The 24,087-nt window shown below is 42.3% G+C and overlaps 1 long non-coding RNA gene across 1 annotated transcript; it reads left to right on the top strand.

Moving 5' to 3' along the window:
* Positions 1-4,329: 4,329 nt before the first annotated feature.
* On the top strand, positions 4,330-5,418 carry LOC146784439 (uncharacterized). Its single transcript, XR_014970786.1, has 2 exons — positions 4,330-4,377; positions 4,753-5,418. It is a non-coding gene; the product is annotated as an uncharacterized LOC146784439 (long non-coding RNA).
* Positions 5,419-24,087: the final 18,669 nt, after the last annotated feature.

The following is a 24,087-nucleotide window of genomic DNA, read 5'->3' as shown; positions in this document are numbered from 1 at the left end:
CAAAAGGCATTTGATTACCTGAAGCAGGCCATGTGCACTGCTCCCATTCTGCAAAGTCCTGATTACTCCAAAATGTTCATTGTCCAAACAGATGCATCTGAGTTGGGGGTAGGGGCTGTACTGTCACAGTTGAATGATGAAGGTCAGGATCAACCAGTAGCTTTCATAAGCAGAAGGTTGACCCCCAGAGAGAAACGTTGATCAGCCATTGAGAGGGAGTCCCTTGCTGTGGTTTGGGCTCTGAAGAAGTTGAGGCCATACTTATTTGGTACTCACTTCATTGTTCAGACAGACCATAAGGCCCACTTATGGCTAAAACAGATGAAGGGTGAAAATCCCAAATTGCTCAGGTAGTCCGATGGACTATACAGTGGAACATAGACCTGGGAGTAACCATGCCAATACAGATTGACTCTCCAGATATTTCCACTTAGAACATGAAGACTCAACTGGTCAAGGTTAGTTTAATGTCCCTGCGTTGGGGGGGGGGGGGCTGGTTGTGTAGGAGAGTAGGATCTGCTTCACATGTTTACCCCACACTTTTTGCTGGTGTTTCACTGTTTTTGACTTTAGTCTGGCTGGGACCCTGCTATTCAGGGCCCCAGCCTAGCTGCTTACTCTCTAAAATGATTCCATGTACTTTAGGTACACTTTAGATTGGATCTGAGGTGCCCTTATGAGTCCCTAGTATATGGTATACTATGTACCCAGGGCATAGGTACCCTAGAGTCCTGCCAGGGGCTGAAGCATGTATTATGCCACCCCTGGAAAACCACCCAAAATGACAACACAGGTCTGCTACTGCAGCCTGAGTAAGGTGGTGCACGCACCCCTGTAGAAAGGTGGAATCTGACTATATGGTTGCCCCCACTTTTTTCCTAGTGTTTTGCTGGTTTATGACTTAGTTGGACTGGGACCCTGCTATTCAGGGCCCCAGTCTCTCAGCTTTCTCTGTAAAATGGTTTCCATGTACCTTAGGTACATTTCTAATTGGATTCTGGAGTGCCTTATAAGCCCCTAGTATATGGTATACTATGTATCTAGGGCATAGGTACCTCAGAGGCCTACCAGGTGCTGAAGCTTGTATTATGCCACACCTGGGAAGCACTCCAAAATGACACCACAGGTTTGCTACTGCAGCCTGGGTAAGGTGGTGCCTGCACCCCTTACTGTGGTATAGGCCACCTATATCACTACCATTGCACACACATATAAAACCTATGAGTCACTCTATGGCAGGCCTTAACAATCCTGAGTGCTTGGTTTTAATGTGAGAGGGTGCCCCTGCATGAGCAGAGCCCCTCTGCAGCGTTCGGAGTACCTCCTCTGATGCTGTTTGTGGTGCAGCCTGACCATATACTCTTAAGTGCATTTTAACCTCGTGGTAAATGCTATCTTTGGACTGGCTGCACGGAAACATGTCGTGTTTGGTGTCAAACGCTTTGGAATACTACGCCCGCCAGTTCTGACAGCGGGGGTAGCATTCCACCCTTCTAGAGGGAGAGACATGTTCACACTGGTCTAACCCGGTAAAGAATTTCTACAGCCCTGGCATCAAAAAATGGATGCCACTGCCACAGACACGGGTCTGGCCTCCTGCTGCTGACCGAAACTCTGGCAGGGGAGGCCTGGACAATAGGTTTCCTGTCCCAGGGAGGTGTAACCACCTCCCCAAACAGGCAGATGTGTATTGGGGCCGGGCGGGAGCACTCTCTGGTGCTTTGAAGTCCTGCACTGGGGGCACCCTTGGTGTCCCTGTGCATAGTCCAGTTCTAACCGGTTGCACGGCTACCTGCCCCTGCTCTGGTGTGAAACTGGACAAAGGAAATGGGTGTAACCACCCCTCTTTCCAAACCTTCCCATAGGTGGGTCCCTAGAGTATATCCAACCCCCAAACTTTGTATAAGTATGGGAACCCAGTCCTTGCGATTTTCGATTACCCTGGACGAAACTCTGCAACATATATCCTGGACCTTCGACGTTCTATTTCAACTAGAAGACTGAAGAAATCTCCCTTGGGGTCAAGGAGTGACTCCCCTGCTTGGCAGGCACGAAAGAAGCAAATGTCTAGTCTGCAATTCTGAATCTCCCGCCGGATGCCGAAGTGTCTGCATCCCCAGAGGTGGATTTCCAGACTTCCCCGAGGCTACCCTGAGTCCACAGCAAAGCTGAGGCCCGTGGCTATCATGGCTGATGTGGAACCGTGACCCATGGACACTGTGATCTTTTGCTGATCCATCATCTTCCTGGTCGTCCTCGAAGTTGTGCTTTTGGCTTTGAGTAGCCCCAGCCTTGAGCACCTTCTGCACTGAAGATCTCTGGTCTCCACTCCACGAGTGACCCATGGGCCTGTTTCCAGTGCGACCGCTCGAGGCTCCTTCGCGATCGCTAGCCCGTTGGCTAGTAGGTCCCCATGAAGGCAACTCCTCTTCTGATTGGGATTTCCTGGTTGATCCAGATGTGCCCCGACTTACCCTCACTGGGTGAGTCCCCCAGACCTTCCTGGTCTGCACCAACATAATTTTTCTATTTCCAAGTGACTTGAACCCGTGAAATTTTCTTCTTTGTGCAAGGATTTCTATTTTGGAACACTTCACAGAATTTATTTGGACAATTATTAATTGGTTTTCAAGCAACATGTATTAATTCAAAAAAATTTTATGGTTGAGGATGAAGTTTAGACTTTCCGTTAAATTGGTGGTATGCACATGTTGTAAACGAAATGTTCACGGTTAAGTTTTTTTAGCACAAATTTGTTTAGTGGTGAAGGATTATGGGAATTGTAGGAGTTGAATAGTGGGAAGGTGGAACAGGGTGGGGATACGAGGGTTGGTAAGCTGATTGTTCCTGATTGAGGAATTCGAGGGCGCGTCTATGGAGGTCATGGGTTGAAGCAGCGCGACAGGATTAGTTCAAATAGCGCACACAGCAACTTCATGGTGATTTGCGCTCGGGGCAAAAGAAAGAGCATAGAGCAGATGTGAGCAACGTCTTTGAACAGGTAAATCATAACTCAGTAAATTGTGAGGGCTTTTTACTTAAGGATACAAGAACAGTTAATAAATATTTAATTTCAGGTGTTGAGTTGGGAACAGGGTCCAGTTTATTTAGAGGATACACTGAAAGCACTGGGGTGGTTGAGTGTTTGTTTTACTGCACGGCATTTTTGGTAGGTTTAACAACGAGGTTGGAGAGGGGGAGGTTACCGTGTTAAACAAACTCTGGATACAGTTAGGAGGGTTTCAAGGGTTAGTGATTAAGTTCAGTCAATTGAAAGGGAATTTAATTTAGATCGAGATTATAGTGTGGTGGTTTGAGGGTAGACCTTGGAGTACAAAGGTAGAGAAGTAACACAGGTTTTATTCCATTTAAACAGCTACCCCTGACGAAGGGCGAAAAAAAGGGATGCCCGAAATGCATTGGGAGTACGATGTGTGCTGCATTTCATGAACCAAATGTCTCGACACAAAGTAGTAAGAGACCTGGATTGGCACAACTATTGTACGTGAAGCAGAAGGATATTTGGCCAGTTTTATCGTGCATAAATCATGTCAAGTAGGATGACAAGTGAACATTTTTTAATAAAAACCATAAAATGTCAATAAGTTTACGACGTAACTTTCCTAGCTGTGCGAATGGGTATACAGCATAGTTATGCTGCATCTTCTTGTTAATTGCACGTGCATTGAGGTCAGGCACGATCCCAGACTGCACGCATAAAAAGGAATAACAACGCAAAATAAGAGTACATCAAGGAATAAAGGTGTGCAACGGCTTTCTTCAAGTGTGTCAGAAATGAAAAAGCTTGCCTCATAAGCTGTGTTGCACCCGACAGTGAACTAGGATATAAATGATGAAACAGAAGAACACCTTAACATCTTCACGATTAAAGCTGCTGCTGTTCATGAAAAAATAAAAAGGACCTGTGAAATTTTCTTCTTTGTGCAAGGATTTCAATTTTGGAACACTTCACAGAATTTATTTGGACAATTATTAATTGGTTTTCAAGCAACATGTATTAATTAAAAAAAAATTTATGGTTGAGGATGAAGTTTAGACTTTACGTTAAATTGGTGGTATGTACATGTTGTAAACGAAATGTTCACGGTTACGTTTTTTTAGCACGAATTTGTTTCGTGGTGAAGGATTATGGGAATTGTAGGAGTTGAATAGTGGGAAGGTAGAACAGGGTGGGGATATGAGGGTTGATAAGCGGATTGTTCCTGATTGAGGAATTCGAGGGCGTGTCTATGGAGGTCATGGGTTGAAGCAGCACGATAGGATTAGTTCAAATAGCGTACACAGCAACTTCATGGTGATTTGAGCTCGGGGCAAAAGAAAGAGCCTAGAGCGGATGTGAGCAACGTCTTTGAACAGGTAAATCATAACTCAGTAAATTGTGAGGGCTTTTTAATTAAGGATACAGGAACAGTAAATAGATATTTAATTTCAGGTGTTGAGTTGGGAACGGGGTCCAGTTTATTTAGAGGTTACACTGAAAGCACTGGGGTGGTTGAGTGTTTGTTTTACTACGCGGCATTTTTGGCAGGTTTAACAACGAGGTTGGAGAGGGGGAGGTTACCATGTTAAACAAACTCTGGATACAGTTAGGAGTGTTTCAAGGGTTAGTGATTAAGCTCAGTCAATTGAAAGGGAATTTTATTTAGATCGAGATTATAGTGTGGTGGTTTGAGGGTAGACCTTGGAGTACAAAGGTAGAGAAGTAACACAGGTTTTATTCCATGTAAACAGCTTCCCCTGACGAAGGGCAAAAAAAAGGGATGCCCGAAATGCATTGGGAGTACGATGTGTGCTGCATTTCATGAACCAAATGTCTCGACATAAAGTAGTAAGAGACCTGGATTGGCACAACTATTGTACGTGAAGCAGAAGGATATTTGGCCAGTTTTATCGTGCATAAATCATGTCAAGTAGGATGACAAGTGAACATTTTTGAATAAAAACCATAAAATGTCAATAAGTTTACGACGTAACTTTCCTAGCTGTGCGAATGGGTATACAGCATAGTTATGCTGCATCTTCTTGTTAATTGCACGTGCATTGAGGTCAGGCACGATCCCAGACTGCACGCATAGAAAGGAATAACAACGCAAAATAAGAGTACATCAAGGAATAAAGGTGTGCAACGGCTTTCTTCAAGTGTGTCAGAAATGAAAAAGCTTGCCTCATAAGCTGTGTTGCACCCGACAGTGAACTAGGATATAAATGATGAAACAGAAGAACACCTTAACATCTTCACGATTAAAGCTGCTGCTGTTCATGAAAAAATAAAAAGGACCCGTGAAATTTTCTTCTTTGTGCAAGGATTTCAATTTTGGAACACTTCACAGAATTTATTTGGACAATTATTAATTGGTTTTCAAGCAACATGTATTAATTAAATTTTTTTTTATGGTTGAGGATGAAGTTTAGACTTTACGTTAAATTGGTGGTATGTACATGTTGTAAACGAAATGTTCACGGTTACGTTTTTTTAGCACAAATTTGTTTCGTGGTGAAGGATTATGGGAATTGTAGGAGTTGAATAGTGGGAAGGTAGAACAGGGTGGGGATATGAGGGTTGATAAGCGGATTGTTCCTGATTGAGGAATTCAAGGGCGTGTCTATGGAGGTCATGGGTTGAAGCAGCACAATAGGATTAGTTCAAATAGCGTACACAGCAACTTCATGGTGATTTGAGCTCGGGGCAAAAGAAAGAGCATAGAGCAGATGTGAGCAACGTCTTTGAACAGGTAAATCATAACTCAGTAAATTGTGAGGGCTTTTTAATTAAGGATACAGGAACAGTAAATAGATATTTAATTTCAGGTGTTGAGTTGGGAACGGGGTCCAGTTTATTTAGAGGTTACACTGAAAGCACTGGGGTGGGTGAGTGTTTGTTTTACTACGCGGCATTTTTGGCAGGTTTAACAACGAGGTTGGAGAGGGGGAGGTTACCATGTTAAACAAACTCTGGATACAGTTAGGAGGGTTTCAAGGGTTAGTGATTAAGTTCAGTCAATTGAAAGGGAATTTTATTTAGATCGAGATTATAGTGTGGTGGTTTGAGGGTAGACCTTGAAGTACAAAGGTAGAGAAGTAACACAGGTTTTATTCCATTTAAACAGCTTCCCCTGACGAAGGGCAAAAAAAAGGGATGCCCGAAATGCATTGGGAGTACGATGTGTGCTGCATTTTATGAACCAAATGTCTCGACATAAAGTAGTAAGAGGCCTGGATTGGCACAACTATTTTACGTGAAGCAGAAGGATATTTGGCCAGTTTTATCGTGCATAAATCATGTCAAGTTGGATGACAAGTGAACATTTTTTAATAAAAACCATGAAATGTCAATAAGTTTACGACGCAATTCCTAGCTGTGCGAATGGGTATACAGCATAGTTATGCTGCATCTTCTTGTCTTTAACCTATCACCATAAGGGGTTGTTTGGACTGATACAAGGTGCCCACTATAACTAGTGGACAGCATATATCTGGCCAACTTCTCACATTGGTGTGCAGCGTGTGGAATTCCAGCTTGCTATTGTTTTACCAGATAATCTCAATTGAATTGATCAACTGAAAACCACTAAAGGTACCTTAGGTACATATAATATCAAGTTTAGTATACAGTAAGTTCTACTGAACTTAGAGTTGTGTGTGAAGGGATAGCACACCCTTTCTACAACTCAAGAGAGTTTAGTAGGCCACACTAGTGTAGGTAGTGCAATACACCACACCAAACTAGTAATGTCTAATCAGCCAGGAACCAGTGGGTCCCTGCCAGAAGCCAGTGGGCTTCTCCCCTATAAATATGAGGATCTCACCTTTGCACAGCTTAGGGCCTTATGTTCCATTAGGAAGCTGAGGACAGGCAAAAGCCCAACCACCCAGCATCTTTTACAGATACTCAGGCTGGATGATCTCTCAGGGCCTAGTGGGCCTGAAGGGGTAGGCAGAGTGGGTGGGGCAGCAGCTGAGGGTAGATCTGGGGGTGGAACTCCACCTGGCCCAAACTCTGCTGCTGACCAGACTGATGACAATGATCAAGATCTGGTAACCACAGCTCAACTGGATGAGGATGATGAGGATGAGCCCAATGCTCCCCTCTTTGTCCCTCCAGGAAGAGTTGAAAGTAGGGTTAGAAGGAATAGATCTCTCTCAAGGGAGTCTGTTCGGTCTACCTAATCTGTAGGTACCTCTGTTTCTTCTTACAGAGGGAGGTAAACCTCCCAGGAGAGGAGGGAGAGACTGCTGAAGTATGAGCAAGATAAGTTCAACCTCAGAAAGCAGCAGATGGCCCTAGACAGGGAAGCCCTAGAGCTCTACAGAGCTAGCAAAAAGGAGGGACTAGAGTCCCCTGGTGGCAGCAATTTCCCTTGAGATAGGGAGAGGTCTTATGACCTTAAAAACCTAAACAAGATTGTCCCTCCCTACCACAGTGGGGATGACATCCACAAATGGATAACTGCCTTGGAAAGGGCCTGTAAAGTACAGAGGGTCCCCCAGGGGCAGTGGGCAGCAATCTTGTGGCTCTCCTTTGCAGACAAAGGTAGAGACAAGCTCCTCACTGTTAGAGAAGAGGATGCTGACAATTACAAGGTCTTGAAGAGTGCTCTGATTGATGGGTTTGGCCTAACCACTGAACAGTATAGGTTGAAGATCAGAGACACCCAAAAAGCTCCGACTCAAGACTGGGTAGACTTTGTTGATTGTGCTACTAAGGCTCTGGAAGGTTGGATACATGGCAGCAAAGTGCAAGACTTTACAAGATTGTACAATTTGATTATGAGGGAGCAGATTCTTTGTAATTGTCAAAACCAACTTTTACACCAGTACCTGGTGGACTCTGTTCTGACCTCTCCCCAAGAATTGGGAAACAAGGCAGACAAATGGGTCAGAACCAGGGTAAGGCCAAAGAATCAGGGGGGTGACCAGAAGAAAAATGCTACCAAGCCCCAAGAGAAAGGTGGGTATAAATCTAAAGATAAGTCCACTGCAGGGCCCCTGAGGTCCTCTTCTGGGAGTGGGTCCCAAACTCCTTCCTCTCCTGAAAGGAAACCATACTGCCATGTCTGTAAAAAGCCTGGGCACTAGAAAACTGATCCCAATTGCCCCAGGATTGGCAATAAAGAAAATGTTCCTCCAACAAATACTACCATTCCCCCTGGTACTACTAGTCGTAATCCCCCAGGTGGTAGTAATGTACCCAAAAAGGTAGGTGCATTCTCATGGGGAATAGAGGTCAGTCCTAGTTTAGACAGGTCCCCCTCACAGTCCTCCTTAGTCTGTGATGGTGGCATGGGATTTGCCACTTTTACTATAAGTCCCAATGCTTTGGGCAGGTACAGACTGGAGCCCAGAATCAATGGTCAGAAAGCTGTGGCCTATAGGGACACTGGAGCTAGTATCACCATAGTGACAGGGAAATTAGTTCCCCCTCAACAACTTTTACCTGACTTTAGTTATCAGGTGACCGATGTGAGAAGTTGGCCTGATATATGCTGTCCACTAGTTCTAGTGGGCACCCTGTATCAGTCCAAACAACCCCTTAATGGTATAGGTTAAAGACAACCTTTATTGAAAGCTATCCTAGTGGTAGCTATGGAGAGCAGCCTTCAGGCTAAGTCTTGAAGGAATGTAAAGCAGCTTGTTTTACCAGTCTATAATCTCTTGAATGATCAAATGAAAGGACAACGACACCAGGTATATATTTAAAATATATGCATTTAAGATAAAACACACCCCTCTAGTCTCTTTATGAGGCTAGAGTTCGAAGTACTTAAGTTACAAGTCAGTAATCAACAGTAATAGCACAAATACACGTTTGGGCCCTAGGGGTGTACCAAACCATATACCAAAAAAGTGGTATAAGAACCATGACTGAACTAGACACAAGGCCTAGAGCCTGTAGAATCGCTGGGACCCCAAGGAACCACCCAAGGCAGTGACACAGGGGACCCACGGGGACTGTGTGTAAACACAACCACGGGTTCCCGTTAGCTTCTATGGGCAATGTCGTGGTTGGAAATTTAAAGATTTAGGACACTTAGAATGGACTCGGGACCAAACCCTTTTGGACCTAGACAGTTCTAGGGCTAGCACCCACGGGCGCACCAGAGTACTCGTGTTACTTCACCCAGGGAAGCCGGGTGCATAGGTGCCTTTTGGTGTCGGGTCTCTTCGTCGATTTCAATGGAAGCTGCTCAAGAAGTGCTGCTGCTGTGAAGAGGAGAAGTGTCCGGATGGATCCAACCCTTGATCGAAGATGGAAGGAGCCTGAAAGCAGAGGGGACAGAGTCTGGGTCACTTGCCAGTGACCAGGGGCAATGCCCACAGATGTCGGGTGCCTCAGGTGAGTTGATGGGTGTCTTGACTCTTCAGCCACGAGGTCCAGGAGGCCCCGATGATGACCAGGGCCTGGATTCAAGCTGTCCCACAAAGCCTGTCAAGTGCTGCGGTATCGGTGACCAGATTGGACCCAACAAGCCTTGGCAACCGCAAGTCTCTTGGAAATAGAGAAAGGACTGTGGATCAGACCAGCGAGGGTAAGTCAGGGCACATCTGTAGCAACTGGTTGTCGGGGGTAGGGAGGGGGGGGCGGTGTCCGGTGTCTGTTCGCTGAAGTTGTCGTAGAGGGCCTTGATTTTCTGGTGGAAGTAGTATCTGAGCTTGTTGCAGAGGTCCTGAGAAGGTGTGACATCCGTGGCTTCGCTGGGAGGTTTGGTGAACTGCTGTATGACGTTGAAGAGTTCTTTGGCGTTGGTGGTGATCTTGTTCTTGAGAAAAGTCCGCTTGGTGGCTCTAATGCGCTGGTGGTATTCATTCATGGCGTTTCTGTAGTTGTTCTGGTCTTTAATGGTTTTCCTGTTCCGCCAGAGTTTCTCAAGGCGCCTGCAGGTGTGCGAACCAGGCGGCATTGTTGGATGGGGTGGCGGAGAGGTGCGAGACTGTTGGTGCAGCTGGTGATCCAGCGGTGTAGTTCTTTTGCTGGGGAGTTGGGTCGTGGAGGTGGGTGGTGTTGAGGTGTTCCTCTGTGATCTTGCTCCAGTTCTTCCGTGTCGGACGCGGGGTGGGTTTGGGTGCAGTGGGGGTGTTGAAGGTGAAGTGTACGCAGTGGTGGTCTGTCCAGATGGTTTGGGTGGTCTGGCTGAAGTGGATGTTTGTTCCTCCTGCGAAGATGGGGTCCAGGGTGTATCCTGCTCTGTGGGTGGGGGTGGTGACGAGCTGCTTCTGTCTGAGGTTGGCGAGGCTGTCAAGGAGGGCGGTTGAGTCTGGGTTGCTGAGGTTGTCTAGGTGGAAGTTCAGGTCTCCGATGGGAATGTAGTCCATGGAGGCAATGGCGGGGGGTGCGGTGAGGTCGGCGCGGGGTCCCTGGGGGTCTGTAGATGAGGGTCCCAAGTAGCTTGGTCCAGGGGTGGTTTGGATCTGGAAGTGGAGGTGCTCTGTGTTGGAGAGTTGGTCGCTCGTGCTTTAGGTGGAGAGTGGAAGGTATCTCTCTTGTGAACGATGGCGAGTCCTCCTCCTGTGCGGTGGGGGCGGTCCTTTCTTTGGATCTTGTATCCGTCGGGGATGGCATTGGCGATTTCGGGGGTGGGAGGTGGCATTGGTCTATGTTTCCGTGAAGAAGGTGACGTCTGGCAAGAGGGTGTCGAGCATGTCCCATATCTCCGTGGCATGTCTCTGGAGGGAGCGTACGTTGAGGATGCACGTTAGGGCTTCGGTGATGCAGGTGTTCGTCGTTGGTTCCACGGTTGTGGGAAGGCTGTTGATGGTGAAGGATAGTCTGCAGTATCGGCAGGAGAACTGGCCGTGGGTGGTGTTCGGCGTCGATCTCTGGCAGTGGTTGCTTTTTCTGGGGTTGAGTGCGAGGAGGGCAGCTGCAGTGAAGTGGTGGGGGGTTGTAGATCCAGGGTCCCTAGCGCTTGCCGCAGACGGGCTTGCCTTTGGCGCGACAGCAACGTGCCAGCTGCGTGTCCGCGCAGCGGCTGCCATCAAGTAGGGGAGGGGGGCGTAAGCGAGCGGTAGGGAGGCGGGACAGGGGGCTGTGCAAGGGGGCAGGGTCGCAGGGGCAGCAGCAGCGGCAGCGGCGGGAACCGGCAGTGCTAGAGGGATTAACAGAAGGAACAGCTAGCGGGGCAGAGGAGACAAAATTAAAATTAAGTGGAAGTGAGGGTGATAAATAAAGAATAAAGTTAAATTTAAATGAGGGTGAAAAATAATAATAAAATTGAAAAGAAATGAGGGCGAGTAATAGGGATTAAATTGAATGAGGGCGAGAAGGGGACACCAGGCAGATGGAGACAGGTGGAGCTCCGAGGCAGGGGTCAGAAACGTGCTACTGGTGCGAACCTTAAACCAGGAGGAGGAGGTTACGATGCGGCCACCACCATGGCGGTCACATCCAGCAATTTAACATTGTGGTTGGCGCTGCTGGCTGCAGCACCCACTGCACTGCTAAATAGCCATATCATGCATTTCACTGCACTACGTGGCAGGCACCAAGCAATGTCTGCCACTTAGTGCAGGGAAATGTATGGGGTATCATGGGTACCCCCCAAGTGCACCACCACCCCCCAACACAAGGGGGGCCTGCAACGGGCCCCGAATCCAATCCCCATCAGTCTTTTCATGACAGTTTCACCACCATGGAAAGGGTGGCTTGAGCCAGCAATGTAATCTGGGGTACGGTGCCTGCTAGGCACCGCCACCATTTTACCTTATCTGGCAGGTCCGCCAGGCAATCTGAATGATTGCCTGTGGCAGAACTGTGGTGGGGGGTCTTTGCGCCCACCACTGTACTAGGACATTGTAATGTGGCGGGGAGGGGAATTGTTGTCAGATGGCGGAAGGCCTGCACGGCTGGCGGTGGCGGGACTTCCCCCATCGTAATTGGCCCCTTATTCTTTATATAAACTCAAATTGCAGTTAATCTCATGGCAGAGGTGTTTTACTTAGAGGGCAGTGTTGAAACTGCCATGACAATGTGCTGTTTTCCTATCTGGCAATGTATAAACGGGAGTCATAGCATGTAACCTAATGAAGAACCTTTCTATTTGAGGCCTGAGATTTTATCATGTGAAACCTCTACTAACCTGAGCATCCTGATCAACAGCCCTGGAACCATGGCAGCGCCTTCACACATCAAGCTGTTTCCTCTAACAGTCAAGAGCAAGAGCACTAAATTTGTTGAGCATCATTGATCACCATCATGACAAGCTGACTTTTTGAGAAGTACTATGGCATATTTGTGTAAGCACCAGCAGGGTTCCATATTTGTCATCATACTATCAGCAGAAAAGAAAGATTTGATTAGGCCCCTAACAGTTGCATGAACTGATGGATATTATACCTGGACACATACTTTAAAAATGTTTTTATTTCCTGGGCAAAAGAATTTGTACTGCTATTTGTCCAGTGAGACATATTGTATTGGATAGGCACAACATTCCCTGTGGTAGAACTATTTGGCGGCTCTGGATATAGTTTTTCTCTGCACCTGGAACAGTGGTGTAGCTATCACTAATTTAGCCAGTGAGGTGGAACTCGGACCCAGAGGGGTGGAGAACTAAGCCTCACCTGCATTACTTACTTAACAGTCTGCCCAGACATATTATTTATTTCCCGTGCCTGGCTATGTCTTTAATCTAAGGAAGAGGTAGGAGAGTTAGGATGGGTGAGGAGGTGTGCACTGACACTGAGATGTAAATAGAGGATACAGATATAAAGGGCAGAAAAGAGGTACAAATGAAAAAATAAAGAGACAATGGGCAAAAAGAAGCAATAAAATGAGAGTAGACATACAATGAAAGGGTGAGAAGATGCAGTGCATAGGGTAAATAGGAGGAGGGAGATATAGAAGGATAGAGAGATGCTGGTGTTCATGGAGACATTTGGATGAAATAGAGAGATTCAGGTTGGTAGGAAAATGTGCAATAGAGAACTGAGAAAGAATTAAGGGAGTGGGGAGATACAGGAATGAAAGGAACGGTACCAAACATATAGAGGTAGAGGAGAGCGTAGAGAGACACCTGACAGAATAAACAAATAGAGGAAAATGCAAATTAAAGTTTGGAGGAATACAGATAGTACCAAAAAGAGAGGAGGATACAGATAGTAACGAAAAGAGAGGATGGTACAGAGATACAAGGGAGAATGGAAAGGCACATGGAAGGAATGGAGGGAGGAGAGACCATTTTTCTACCCAGTCCTGCCCAGGAGGGTTGGGACAGCGTCACTCTGTGTGCCTCTAACCTCTTACACCTTATCTGAGCCAGGACTCGTAACTACCTAAAATACAACTGACAAAGTGAGCCACTGATTGTCATATTACACTGAAGGCCACCTCTTTTGTTTTTCCTCCCTGTTGAATATCCAGCCTGGCAATAAGCTCATATTTGAAGCAAAGGGAATGTCTGCCCACTGATTATGTTCCCTTATACAAGATAACAGTTTTTAAACCTACCAGGTCACTACCTCAGGGTCCCTATTTGATTCAAAGCTGACATTCAGTAGGCTAATACCCGAGAGCTGTTGTGTGTAATCTATAGGTCATCATATATTTGACTTCTGGCAGTGCTGACTCCACCTATAAATGATGTCTCATTTAACTGAGTAATATGAACACCTAATATGTAAGTGCCAAGAGTCACATGAGGTTGTGTAAGTGTGTGGTACACATTTCAACTTTAACACAAGTTGCCAACAAAAGCAATAATCCCTTTCCAGCATTGTTTTGCAAATATTTTATTTAACATTTTTGAGATTTCACAAAAGAGCATTTTTATAGTAGAATATCACAAGATATTTACAAATATTGCAAGAGACAATTTATGAAAAAGGGCATTAAAATAAATTCACAAAGTGTTTTAAATTCTATTGGTAAAGTAGGATAATAATACCTTTATGACATAAAGATGACTCATTTGTGTAAGGAGGTGTGATTCCTTTTCACAGTTGTTACCCCTCTCTTTCATGTGGCAGCTGATAATCAGGTAGATCCTCCTTATCACGTCTAGTCTCCATAAGTGCACCTAAGAGCTCTAGGGCGAGTAACTCAATAAATATACATCATGTTGAGAGAACTTAAAGCCTTCATTAGAAATGTGATTACAGCTTTTACGAAACAGTCAGGATTCTACTTACCAATTCTAACACCCTTTAATCTTTTTGATGCTCAGCATTAAATGAGCACATTGACTGTGGGTTCTTCTTTTTCAATAATGCATAGAAAACATTTTACTTATGAAAGCACAACATACAGTCGTGGAAAGAAGAAAGCAATCATTCCCTTTTTAAAATCAAATTACCTTTCAATAGATAATCCCTTTAAAAAATAAAATCTTTACTTTCACTGTGCATCCATCACATTATCACCTAAATCATAAATTTGCATTTTCTATGCTCTCTCTGAGAAATTCACTGAGGCGGCTTTGTTTAAGCTATAATATACTTTTAGGACTTTCACAGCTCTCGCGTCTTTGCATTAAAGCAGATGTATTAAAATCAAAAGGATATATACTGGGCCTACAGTAATTTTAACCATCCAAAAGGCTAGGCACGACTTTGAATATACTGTATGGTATGCGGGCAAGAGAGAAAATGAAAAGTAGGTTACTGCTATTTAACAGTTAAAATTATGAACTTCAGCCAGGCTCTGGAATCCATCCACCAAAGTTCTACCATGGCCGGCTGATAATGAATGCTTCCCATTGCCAGTAATCTTTACAGTGTGTATATTGCCTAAAGAGATTAAAGATTAAAAAAAGATTAACATAGCTGTTGGAAAATGGGTTATTAGTTAGGTAGTATATGATTCATTTCTAATAATAGAGTAAAATGTAATGAGGAAAATTACACCACAACAAGGTCGGATACCCCAAGCAGGTCTTTCCTGTCAAAGATTTTACCTTCTGATTTAGGGCCTCATTACGATGCCCCGACCGACACTGTCCCGGTCTTGGGGCTGACCGACCTCTGGTCAGCGGTCCCCACACCACAATCACAAAGCGACCGCAAATGGTGCAGTTGCATACTCCCATTTGTCTTTGGGAGCTTGTGCTGCGCCGTAAACCGTTCATAGCACAAGCTCCCGTAGACAAAGTGGAGGATCTGTTCATCCCTACACCGCGTCGCAGGCACTTCAGGGTGCCTGCCCCATGGTGCAGTGATTAACAGAGGTGCACCATAGGTTCTTCCTTGGCCCACAACTAGAGGCCACATGGTGAAGTGCTAGGGGCCCTCAATGTCGTTTTTGGGATAGCTCAACATGGAAAGAGACATCATAATCCCTACGACGGGAATGCTGTTCATATAGATTACGGCAGATGGGTTCCTTGAGCCCATCAGAATCCAGTCTGAATGACCGACCGGTCTCACTTGTGACCGCAAGATTGTAAGTCGGCGGTCAAAGGTGAAACTGTAGATGTCGGTCAGAAAGCCTTCGGCTGATATGTCTCTGAATTAGAAGTTGCAATTCTTCAGTGGGACAAGACTACAGGCTGTATCTGGAGGAGTTCTCTCCAAATGGGTAAACCATTGGATAAGGTTCAGCTGAATCTGCTGGTTTTGGCTGGAAAAGCTCAGAGTTTAATTTTTTTAATTTTGTGTGTGCCAAAGTCCTTTTGTCAGTCAGGGACTTTTTGTGCCTTTGTACCCTCACACCTATCTTGAGACTAGAATGTGCATGATGTTTTCCAGTCTTTCTATTGAGGAATGACAGGTGTTTTCCAATGTGCCCATTATATTGGCAAATACTTCTGCCTTTTAACTATCAAAAAATAGTCATATTGACCATGATTCATTTGCGTTGTATTGGCATGGACATAACCCTCACCTAACACTTGTAGGAGCTAAAAGGCGTTGGTGGCACCCAATGTGCAGATCATCGATCCTCATAGTTTGTGTTGTATGGATGTAAACTGAATATATTTTAGCCATACACATAGCTCCTCCACACCTCTGGTTTCAATTCCCTTTGTACTGGACAGGCTGATGTTGCTATTTACAATCTCCTCTCATGTGTTGAGATCTAGTTCTGGAGTTTGTCATCCCTAGTAAAAAGGCTTTCACACCAATGTTTTGACAGTAGGTCCCTCACAAGATATTTGAGGTTCTAGAGTATCTTTGTTTTTACAGTACAAATATATTTACCTTTTGGGTAACTTTCCTACCCTATTTTTGTTCGGATATAGGAACTGCCCTCCTCTTCAATAACCTTGTAATTATGAATGTACTGTTCTCTTTTGCTGAACTTGACTTTTCTGAGCCTCTGCAAAAAAAGCTGGTGCCGGGTTGTTTTCATATGAAGAGAATGACAGTGGATTGTCATTGCCTATATGGCTAACATTGAAAGTCAGCTTCTAAAACTAAGGACCTACCATGTGGGAATATGCCAGGTTGGCGGAGTCAGAGAGGTCAGATGTTAGCAGGTGACTCTGCATAGATGCTGTAACTGTTGCCCTAAAATTACTCAATTCCTCTTTTATACAGGTAATTTCTGATTATACTACTGAATATTGGCCCCCAGAATATTGTGGTGCAAAAATATTGTGGGACAAAATATAGAAGGATAAGTGCATCTAATAAAGTATAGAATTACTATTCCTAACTCCACATCTACATACCTTGAATATATATATATGTCCTGTAGGTACATATATGTGGAGTTAGGTATAGAAAATCAAGCCGTACTTACCTGTCAATATCTTTTTCCAATTTTTGTTCTCAATATTTTGTCCGATTGATATTCCGAGGTCAATATGCAGGGTGTAATTCGTCATTTTCTGCTGTTGCATGTTTTTCCATGCATATGTAATATCACTGTCCACTAACACTGGCCACAATTATTGTGGCTGGGACTTTTGAGTGCATTTAATTTATACCGACTTGATAGTTCCGATAACACGGGGCACAGAAGAAAACGTATAATTCTGCATCATACAACTGGATTTACCTAGAAGTATCATGAGTACCATGGGTGGTATTACTATACACAGATACCACCTAACCTGTAATGAGAGTTATAGTGTGAATCTAGCAGTGGGGAAGCAGAAACCTATAACAATATCGGCTATAACAATATCATTAAAAAGTACAATATAAAAGTCTATCATTTAACAGATGGCCAGTCCCACTCTCCTATCATATGGAAAGAAAGATGTAATGAAACACGGACAACGCAAACCAATTATGCTTTAAGACCAGTGGTTCTTAACCTTTTGACTTTTGTGGACCCACACATCATATTATTGGAACCCAGGGACCCCCACAGAGTCATTACTAGAAGCCGAGGAACAGGTATAATCACTTTCGATGATTTGAACCACACATCAATAGGCAAAAAATACAGAAACAAGCATTCATCAAACAAACACACAAATTATTAAATATTTATTTCAATTTATAAACTAATGTAAAAAAATCAAAATGTAAATTTTAATAGAATGGTTAGAGCTTTTAGAGCTTTTACCTAAATTCATTTGAGGCAACTCATTATCCATACTATATCCTGTTTGATGCATATGCACTGCTCTCATTAATCAATATGAGGATACTAACCCAATTTTTACCTTCTCATTTCAACTACTTTCACATTGACAGAAAGTGTAAACATTTTAAATTTTCAATTTTGTATATATATGCTATTAGATGCCATGTTACCCACAAATGTTTTTGGTGCGTGACAATAGTAGGTATTTTACCGATAATTTTAGAAGGTATTAATCAACACAAACCTTTTTCGCTATTATCAAAACATTTATTAATATGAATTTTACCAATCTATGGTTAATGATTTGTAACAATGGCATAGATATGAACTAAGGCAATTTAATCTTTCTTTTATGTTCATTACAACCAACGACATGTGATACAGGTTGTATGTGGCACTGTTACTTTAAATATTGCACTTCCTTTACTTGCCACTGTCATGTGATCAAGGCTCAGGTGAGCCAAAACGCGTAATGGCGACTGGTGAGGAATAAGCAACTGTTTTTGCACCATTCCTGGGTCCGTGTCCGTTACTGGAGGCATTCTGCAACTTACGGAAGAAAACTGTGAAATATGTATTACCTCAGGATGATCTAAATGTATCTTCTGTTCAACCTGATAACATGCCAATATTAAGTGGATATCCTTTAACCCACTTTAAACCAAAATCAACATTCAATCCTATTATGTTAAAGGATTCGATTGACTTGTTTCATGATCAAATTACAGATCAACTGAAGTAGCTCAACAGGAAGACATTTAGTGGAAAACCCAAAGAGAAATCTGAGTACATTGCCTTGATGTCTAAACTGAAAAAGAACAATAAAATAATAGTCCGTGCCTCTGACAAAGGTGGAAATATAGTATTGATGACCAGCTCAATGATAGAACCTGCTACACCAGATGTAATGGAACTGAGCTAAAAACAATGTATACAACTTTTTACAAAAACTGTCAACCTGGAAATCAAACAATTTGATTACTGGACAAGAATTCAAATTTTAAAAAAATGACTTTCCTGTGGTGCCTACTATTTATTTTCTGCCCAAGATCCACAAAGACGCTGTAAACCCACCTGGAAGACCCATTATCTCTGCGAGAAATGGATGCTTGGAACATACATCGCAATATGTGGACTTTTTCCTACAGAGTTTAGTAAAAGCCCTTCCTTCATATGTGAGCGACACAAGTGATTTTCTATGTAAGATCAAAAATTTAACTTGGCAACCTAGTTTCCTTTTAATTGCCCTTGATGTCAGCTCACTCTATACCAGCATCCAACATATAGATGGTCTGAGGGCACTTGACTTTTTTTTTGAGAAATTCATGGGCAATCTGATGAGTCATAAAAGAATGTTAATTGAAATGGTTGAGTTCTGTTTAACAAATAACATTTTCATGTTTAACAACCTTCTTTACAGACAGCTAAGAGGTGTTGCGATGGAGGCCAGCTTCTCCCCAAGCTATGCATGTTTACACATGGGCTGGTGGGAGGAGCTGGTCCTCAGGACGGAACACAAGGAGGTTATGACAACTAATGTTAAGCTATGGTTGCGTTTTATAGACGATCTATTTATTGTATGGGATGGCAGCCTTAATAGAGCTCAAGAATTTGTGCAGGCCATTAATACAAATGACTTAAATCTGCAATTCACTGCCAATATTAGCGCTACCTCAGTGAACTTTCTTGATACGGAGGTTTATGTTAAAAATGACAGAATTGAAACCAAACTCCATTGTAAGGAAACTGCTGGGAACTCAACGCTTCATGCTAGTAGCTCCCATGTAAAACATTTGGTGAACAGCATTCCTTACGGTGAGATTCTCAGACTCAGGCTACTCTGACAATATCATACATATCGCTGTTAAAAAATCCATGCGCAAAAATAGAGCTGAGCAGCTAATGGAGACAGAAATTATGACCAACACTACTGGAATAAAAACAAAAGTAAGCCATGAGAATACTGAAAACAAATTTAGATTCATTGTACAGTACAGCCAACAGCATAAAAAGGTCAAATCCATTATAACTCGGAATTGGCCTTTGATTTTAAGTGACCCTGTAATAGGCCCCAGATTACCTAAAAGACCCTCTATAACTTACAGTAGAGGTCGATCTATGAGGAATGAACTGGTCAAAACCAGCCTGGAAGTTATAGAATCTACAAATTGGTTACAAACACATACTGGCTTTTTTAACTGCAAATCATGCAAAGCCTGCCAACAGGGTGAAAATAAGACTACTTACATCACCCCTATTGATCAGAAAAAACACAAAATTGACAAGCTACTCACATGCAAAACTGAGTATGCGATTTATGTCTTGTCATGCCCTTGTAACTTACTTTATGTAGGGAGCACAAATCTCCAAGTTCATAAAAGAATTTTACAACATTTAAGGGCTATAAACAACCAAGATAATACCTACCCAGTAGCTCGTCACTTTAAAGCCAAGCATGATTCTAAAAGCAAAGAGTTAAAGTATTTTGTAATTGATTCCATTCCTGCCAGCAGAAGGGGAGGCAACAGGGAACAAAAACTGCGCCAAATGGAAACTAGATACATCCTAGAATTAAATACCAAACAACCCTTTGGCCTGAATATTAATGAGGATCTCTTTACATGTCTATAAGAATGCTTTCCAGGTTATTGACAAAAAACTGTTACATGCTTTCATATCTAAAATTTTATCTGTGATATTTATATGGGATTTTATAAAATTGTGGATTTTAGTGCTATATTTATTAACTATTTATGATTTAGTGATATTTATATACATATTTATTTTGATGCATATATAAATATTTAAGCGTATTTTATGTACTATAGATTGTAATGTATTAGCTTATCCAATATTTATTATTTATGTACTCATTCATTTATGTGTGTAGGGTTCCTGGTGTGTTCATGAGTAACAAATGGATACTTTATCCTTATATATCTCTCCATAATATCCACTTAATGCTCATTTCCCAGATATTTACTCTTACGTCGATATGAGATCATGACTGCATAATCTTTATGTGATAGACCATTAGGCAAATTAATGTCCAATTATATGTATCTGCACGTTATATTAATTCATGAGTAAATTGGTCCGATAGGAGGATCGCTGGGGCTCCAGCTATCTATAATCCTCTCCTATTTTCATGACATTTCTGCCAGTAACAGATTTAATGTATTTATACAGATATGAATGATACTACATTATCTATAGGATTTTCCTTGATAGTTGGCATTATTTATCCGAAAAAACAAAACAAAAAATCTCCTGAAATAATTTTATTTCACTTTTGCATTTGTTTTGCACATCTTTTGCACAATTGTGTGTATTTTACATTGTATCAACGGTGAATATGGGCTTACAGTGAAGTTTGTCATTTATGATTAGTGATTAGATTAATATCATATTCTTTGTCCTAAACAAATAATAGGATCAATCTTAATGTTTTTAGGCTCTTTTGCAAAGTACATACATTTGAGGCCTATTTGAAACTTTGACAAAGTAAAAAGAAGAAAAAACAGACTCGTAGTTCAATGTAAGTCTGTTTTTTACCCTAATTGTCTTTGTATGCCCAATACACCAATGAATATATCCGCATACCAACGTTATTTAAACCAATGGATGCTCTTGCACTGTGTCATGTGATCAAGGCCCGTGGAAAGGGCTGAAACGCGTCATGGCGACCTCTTGCACCAAATAAACTTTTTTGCACTCAATTGCGGTTTGTATCCGTAGTTTACCTACGAAATTCGCGCAACCAAAGCGGAGTATTTGGATATATATATATATATATATATATATATATATATATATATATATATATATATATATATATATATATATTCAGTGAAAAAACCATAGGTTTCAGAGGCGTTATAGTTAGGAATTGGCATTTAAAAAACCTTAGAAATTCAGTGAAAAGACCATAGGTTTCAGGGGCGTTATAGTTAGCTGGACATTTCCCTCGTACAAAACCCTAGAAATTCCCCTGTTATAGTTAGTTCATCTAACTATAACTCGCGCCCCTGCAATGCACTGCTGATGACGTCACATATTACATCACTCATGACATGGTCAGTGACATCACTGATGACATCACTGATGACATCCCAAACGACATCACTGATGACATCACTGATGACGTCATCCATGTGATAAATTAGTGCATCTTCTCACACCCTAATATAACCTTTGATACACCGACTCAACTGTTCATTGAATTTCAAAGGTTTTTTAAATGCCAATTCCTAACTATAACGTGCATGAAACCTACGGTTTTTTCAGTGATTTTCAAAGGTTTTTTAAATGCTAATTCCTATCTATGACTTATCTCTAAAGATATCATGTTTAATGATTTTGATTGGATTTCTATATTTTTCAAATTCAGTGTGTCAATTTCATTAATTATGTTTTTTTTCTAAATACTTTTTATCACCATTTTTTAAATTTATTTTTTTAATTACTTCTTTTAAAAATTAAAAAATATTATTTGTTTTTATTGGGTTTTTCAAACATATTGTACGCGTTAGCGTCCGCACATGGTATGTGTTGGGTACGTGTTTAGTGCGCGATTGCAATGCGACCGGTACGCGACTCCCAGCCTATACGCGACACGTTCAATGTACGTAACGCGATGCTTCCGCGCTTCCGTGATGCGTCATCTGCATCTATGACGCGGTAGGTGCGCGGATCCCGCGAACTTTTTAACATTTAAAAAAACTTATATATATGTATTTCATGTGAATTTTAATTGAAGACAAACTCTAAACTAGTCTTAAAACTAATATATTTTTACATCTAATCCTATAAAAAAAATTCGCGGATGCGCGCTGGGTGCGTGCTGCCTATGCGCAGGGTGCGCGGATCCCATGTGACCTGCAAAAAAAGAGATTTGATTGGTTCATTACACTTCCTCTTCTAACTATTGAAAGACCCCACCCAATTCAATCATTCTTCTTTGACCGTCTTTGGAGGAGCATCTCTTTGCAGAGAAGATTTTAGACTAAGTTTACACTTAGCTCTAACTTTTTTCAACTAAAAATGGTTTCAGGGCAGCAGGCATCACCTACATCTCCTCATACATCTGAGGATGAATTTTTGGAGGAGGCACCACGCAAAGAACCTTTTTCTTCAGTGGTGTGGAAATTGTTTACTTTTCCCGAGGGGCAGAATAAGACCAATGCCACCTTGGTCACATGCAAGATTTGCAAAAGAGTGCTGTCGCGAGGGGATCCTAACAAGAAATACTCGTGTGGCATGGCTAGTATGATGAAGCACATAAGGACCCTTCATCCAAACAATCCTGCACGAGAAGAGTGCAAACGGATGGGAAACACTCCTCCGCCTTCCACCTCATTGCAGCTGAGCACTTCAAGAGTGCATCCATCAGCCCAAAATTTGGACATCCGTCCTCAATTTCAATATTTAAAAGTGCTCTGCACTAAGTGCAATGCGACTTTGTGCTACGGTGAGCAGTCGATCGATCTGATCTGCCGCCGGCAAAAAAGTCAAATTTGCTAGTTTTTTGTATTTTTTTTTATTGTTTCCTGAAGTTCATTGTTTGGTTCCTCTTGTTTTGTTTTTTTTTTGTGTGTTTTTTTTGCAGAAAAACCAAAAAAATTTAAAAATTGTTCAGAAAACCCCCCAAAAAATATAAAAGAAGAAAGAAGAAAAAACTAACTTTCCTGGTTTAAAAAAAGAGCTACATTTCTTTGTTAGTGTGTGAAAGTTTAGATGAATGTATGTGTAGTACGTAATTGACTGAATGAATGCATTAGTAGCGTATGGTGAATGTATAAGTGCAGAACTATGAGGAAGTGCTGCAGCATCACACAGTAACCTCTTTAACTGCAGTGTGCTGTAGTACTTCCGAAGCACAGGGATGCAACATATGTACATAAATATGTTGCAAATCTATGCTTCTCTCTGCATGGCTGCTTAAACTGCAGCCATGTGGTGATACAGGCACCCTTGCACCATAGTGCAAGGATTTCTGTGTCATGTGCTGTTTGTTTTTGTGCAGGAAGACACACCTTCCTGCACAAAAGCAATCAGTAAAGGCATTTTTCTCCTCCAATGTATGCTGAGCATTGTAGCATGCATTGAAGATATAAAAATGTGGAGAAATGAAAACAATTCTCCTTGTTGTGCTTTCCTACACCAATTTTAGAATGGTGCAGCATTCACACACATATCGAGATTTATGATTTCTGACAAATCTAGACATGTGTCTTGTTCTATGAGTATTCAGTGCAATCATGCACAACAACACTTATAGAACACCCTTTCAACGCAAACTGGTGTGCATAATGAGGTTGTATTTACACGGAGTATAAAAAGTGCACAGAGTGCCTTTTCCTCTCTTTGTAAATATGAAAGAGTGTCTTGAGCAATAACTATGTTCCAAAAAGTGACATATTTACAGTTTTAAAATTCCTTGCAAATGATAGAAGGTATGCACAGAGTTTTGTCTGCAAAGATGTTCAAAGAAGAATGATTGAAATGATTGCGGTCCTTCAATAGCTACAATGGGAAATATTATGAACCCCTCAAATCTCTTTTTTTGCAGGTCACATGATATCTGATTATGGTCA

This window comes from Triturus cristatus, chromosome 11 (assembly GCF_964204655.1).
Source record: "Triturus cristatus chromosome 11, aTriCri1.1, whole genome shotgun sequence".
NCBI classification, from domain to species: Eukaryota; Metazoa; Chordata; class Amphibia; order Caudata; family Salamandridae; genus Triturus; species Triturus cristatus.
This window is presented reverse-complemented; position numbering and strand designations above follow the sequence as displayed.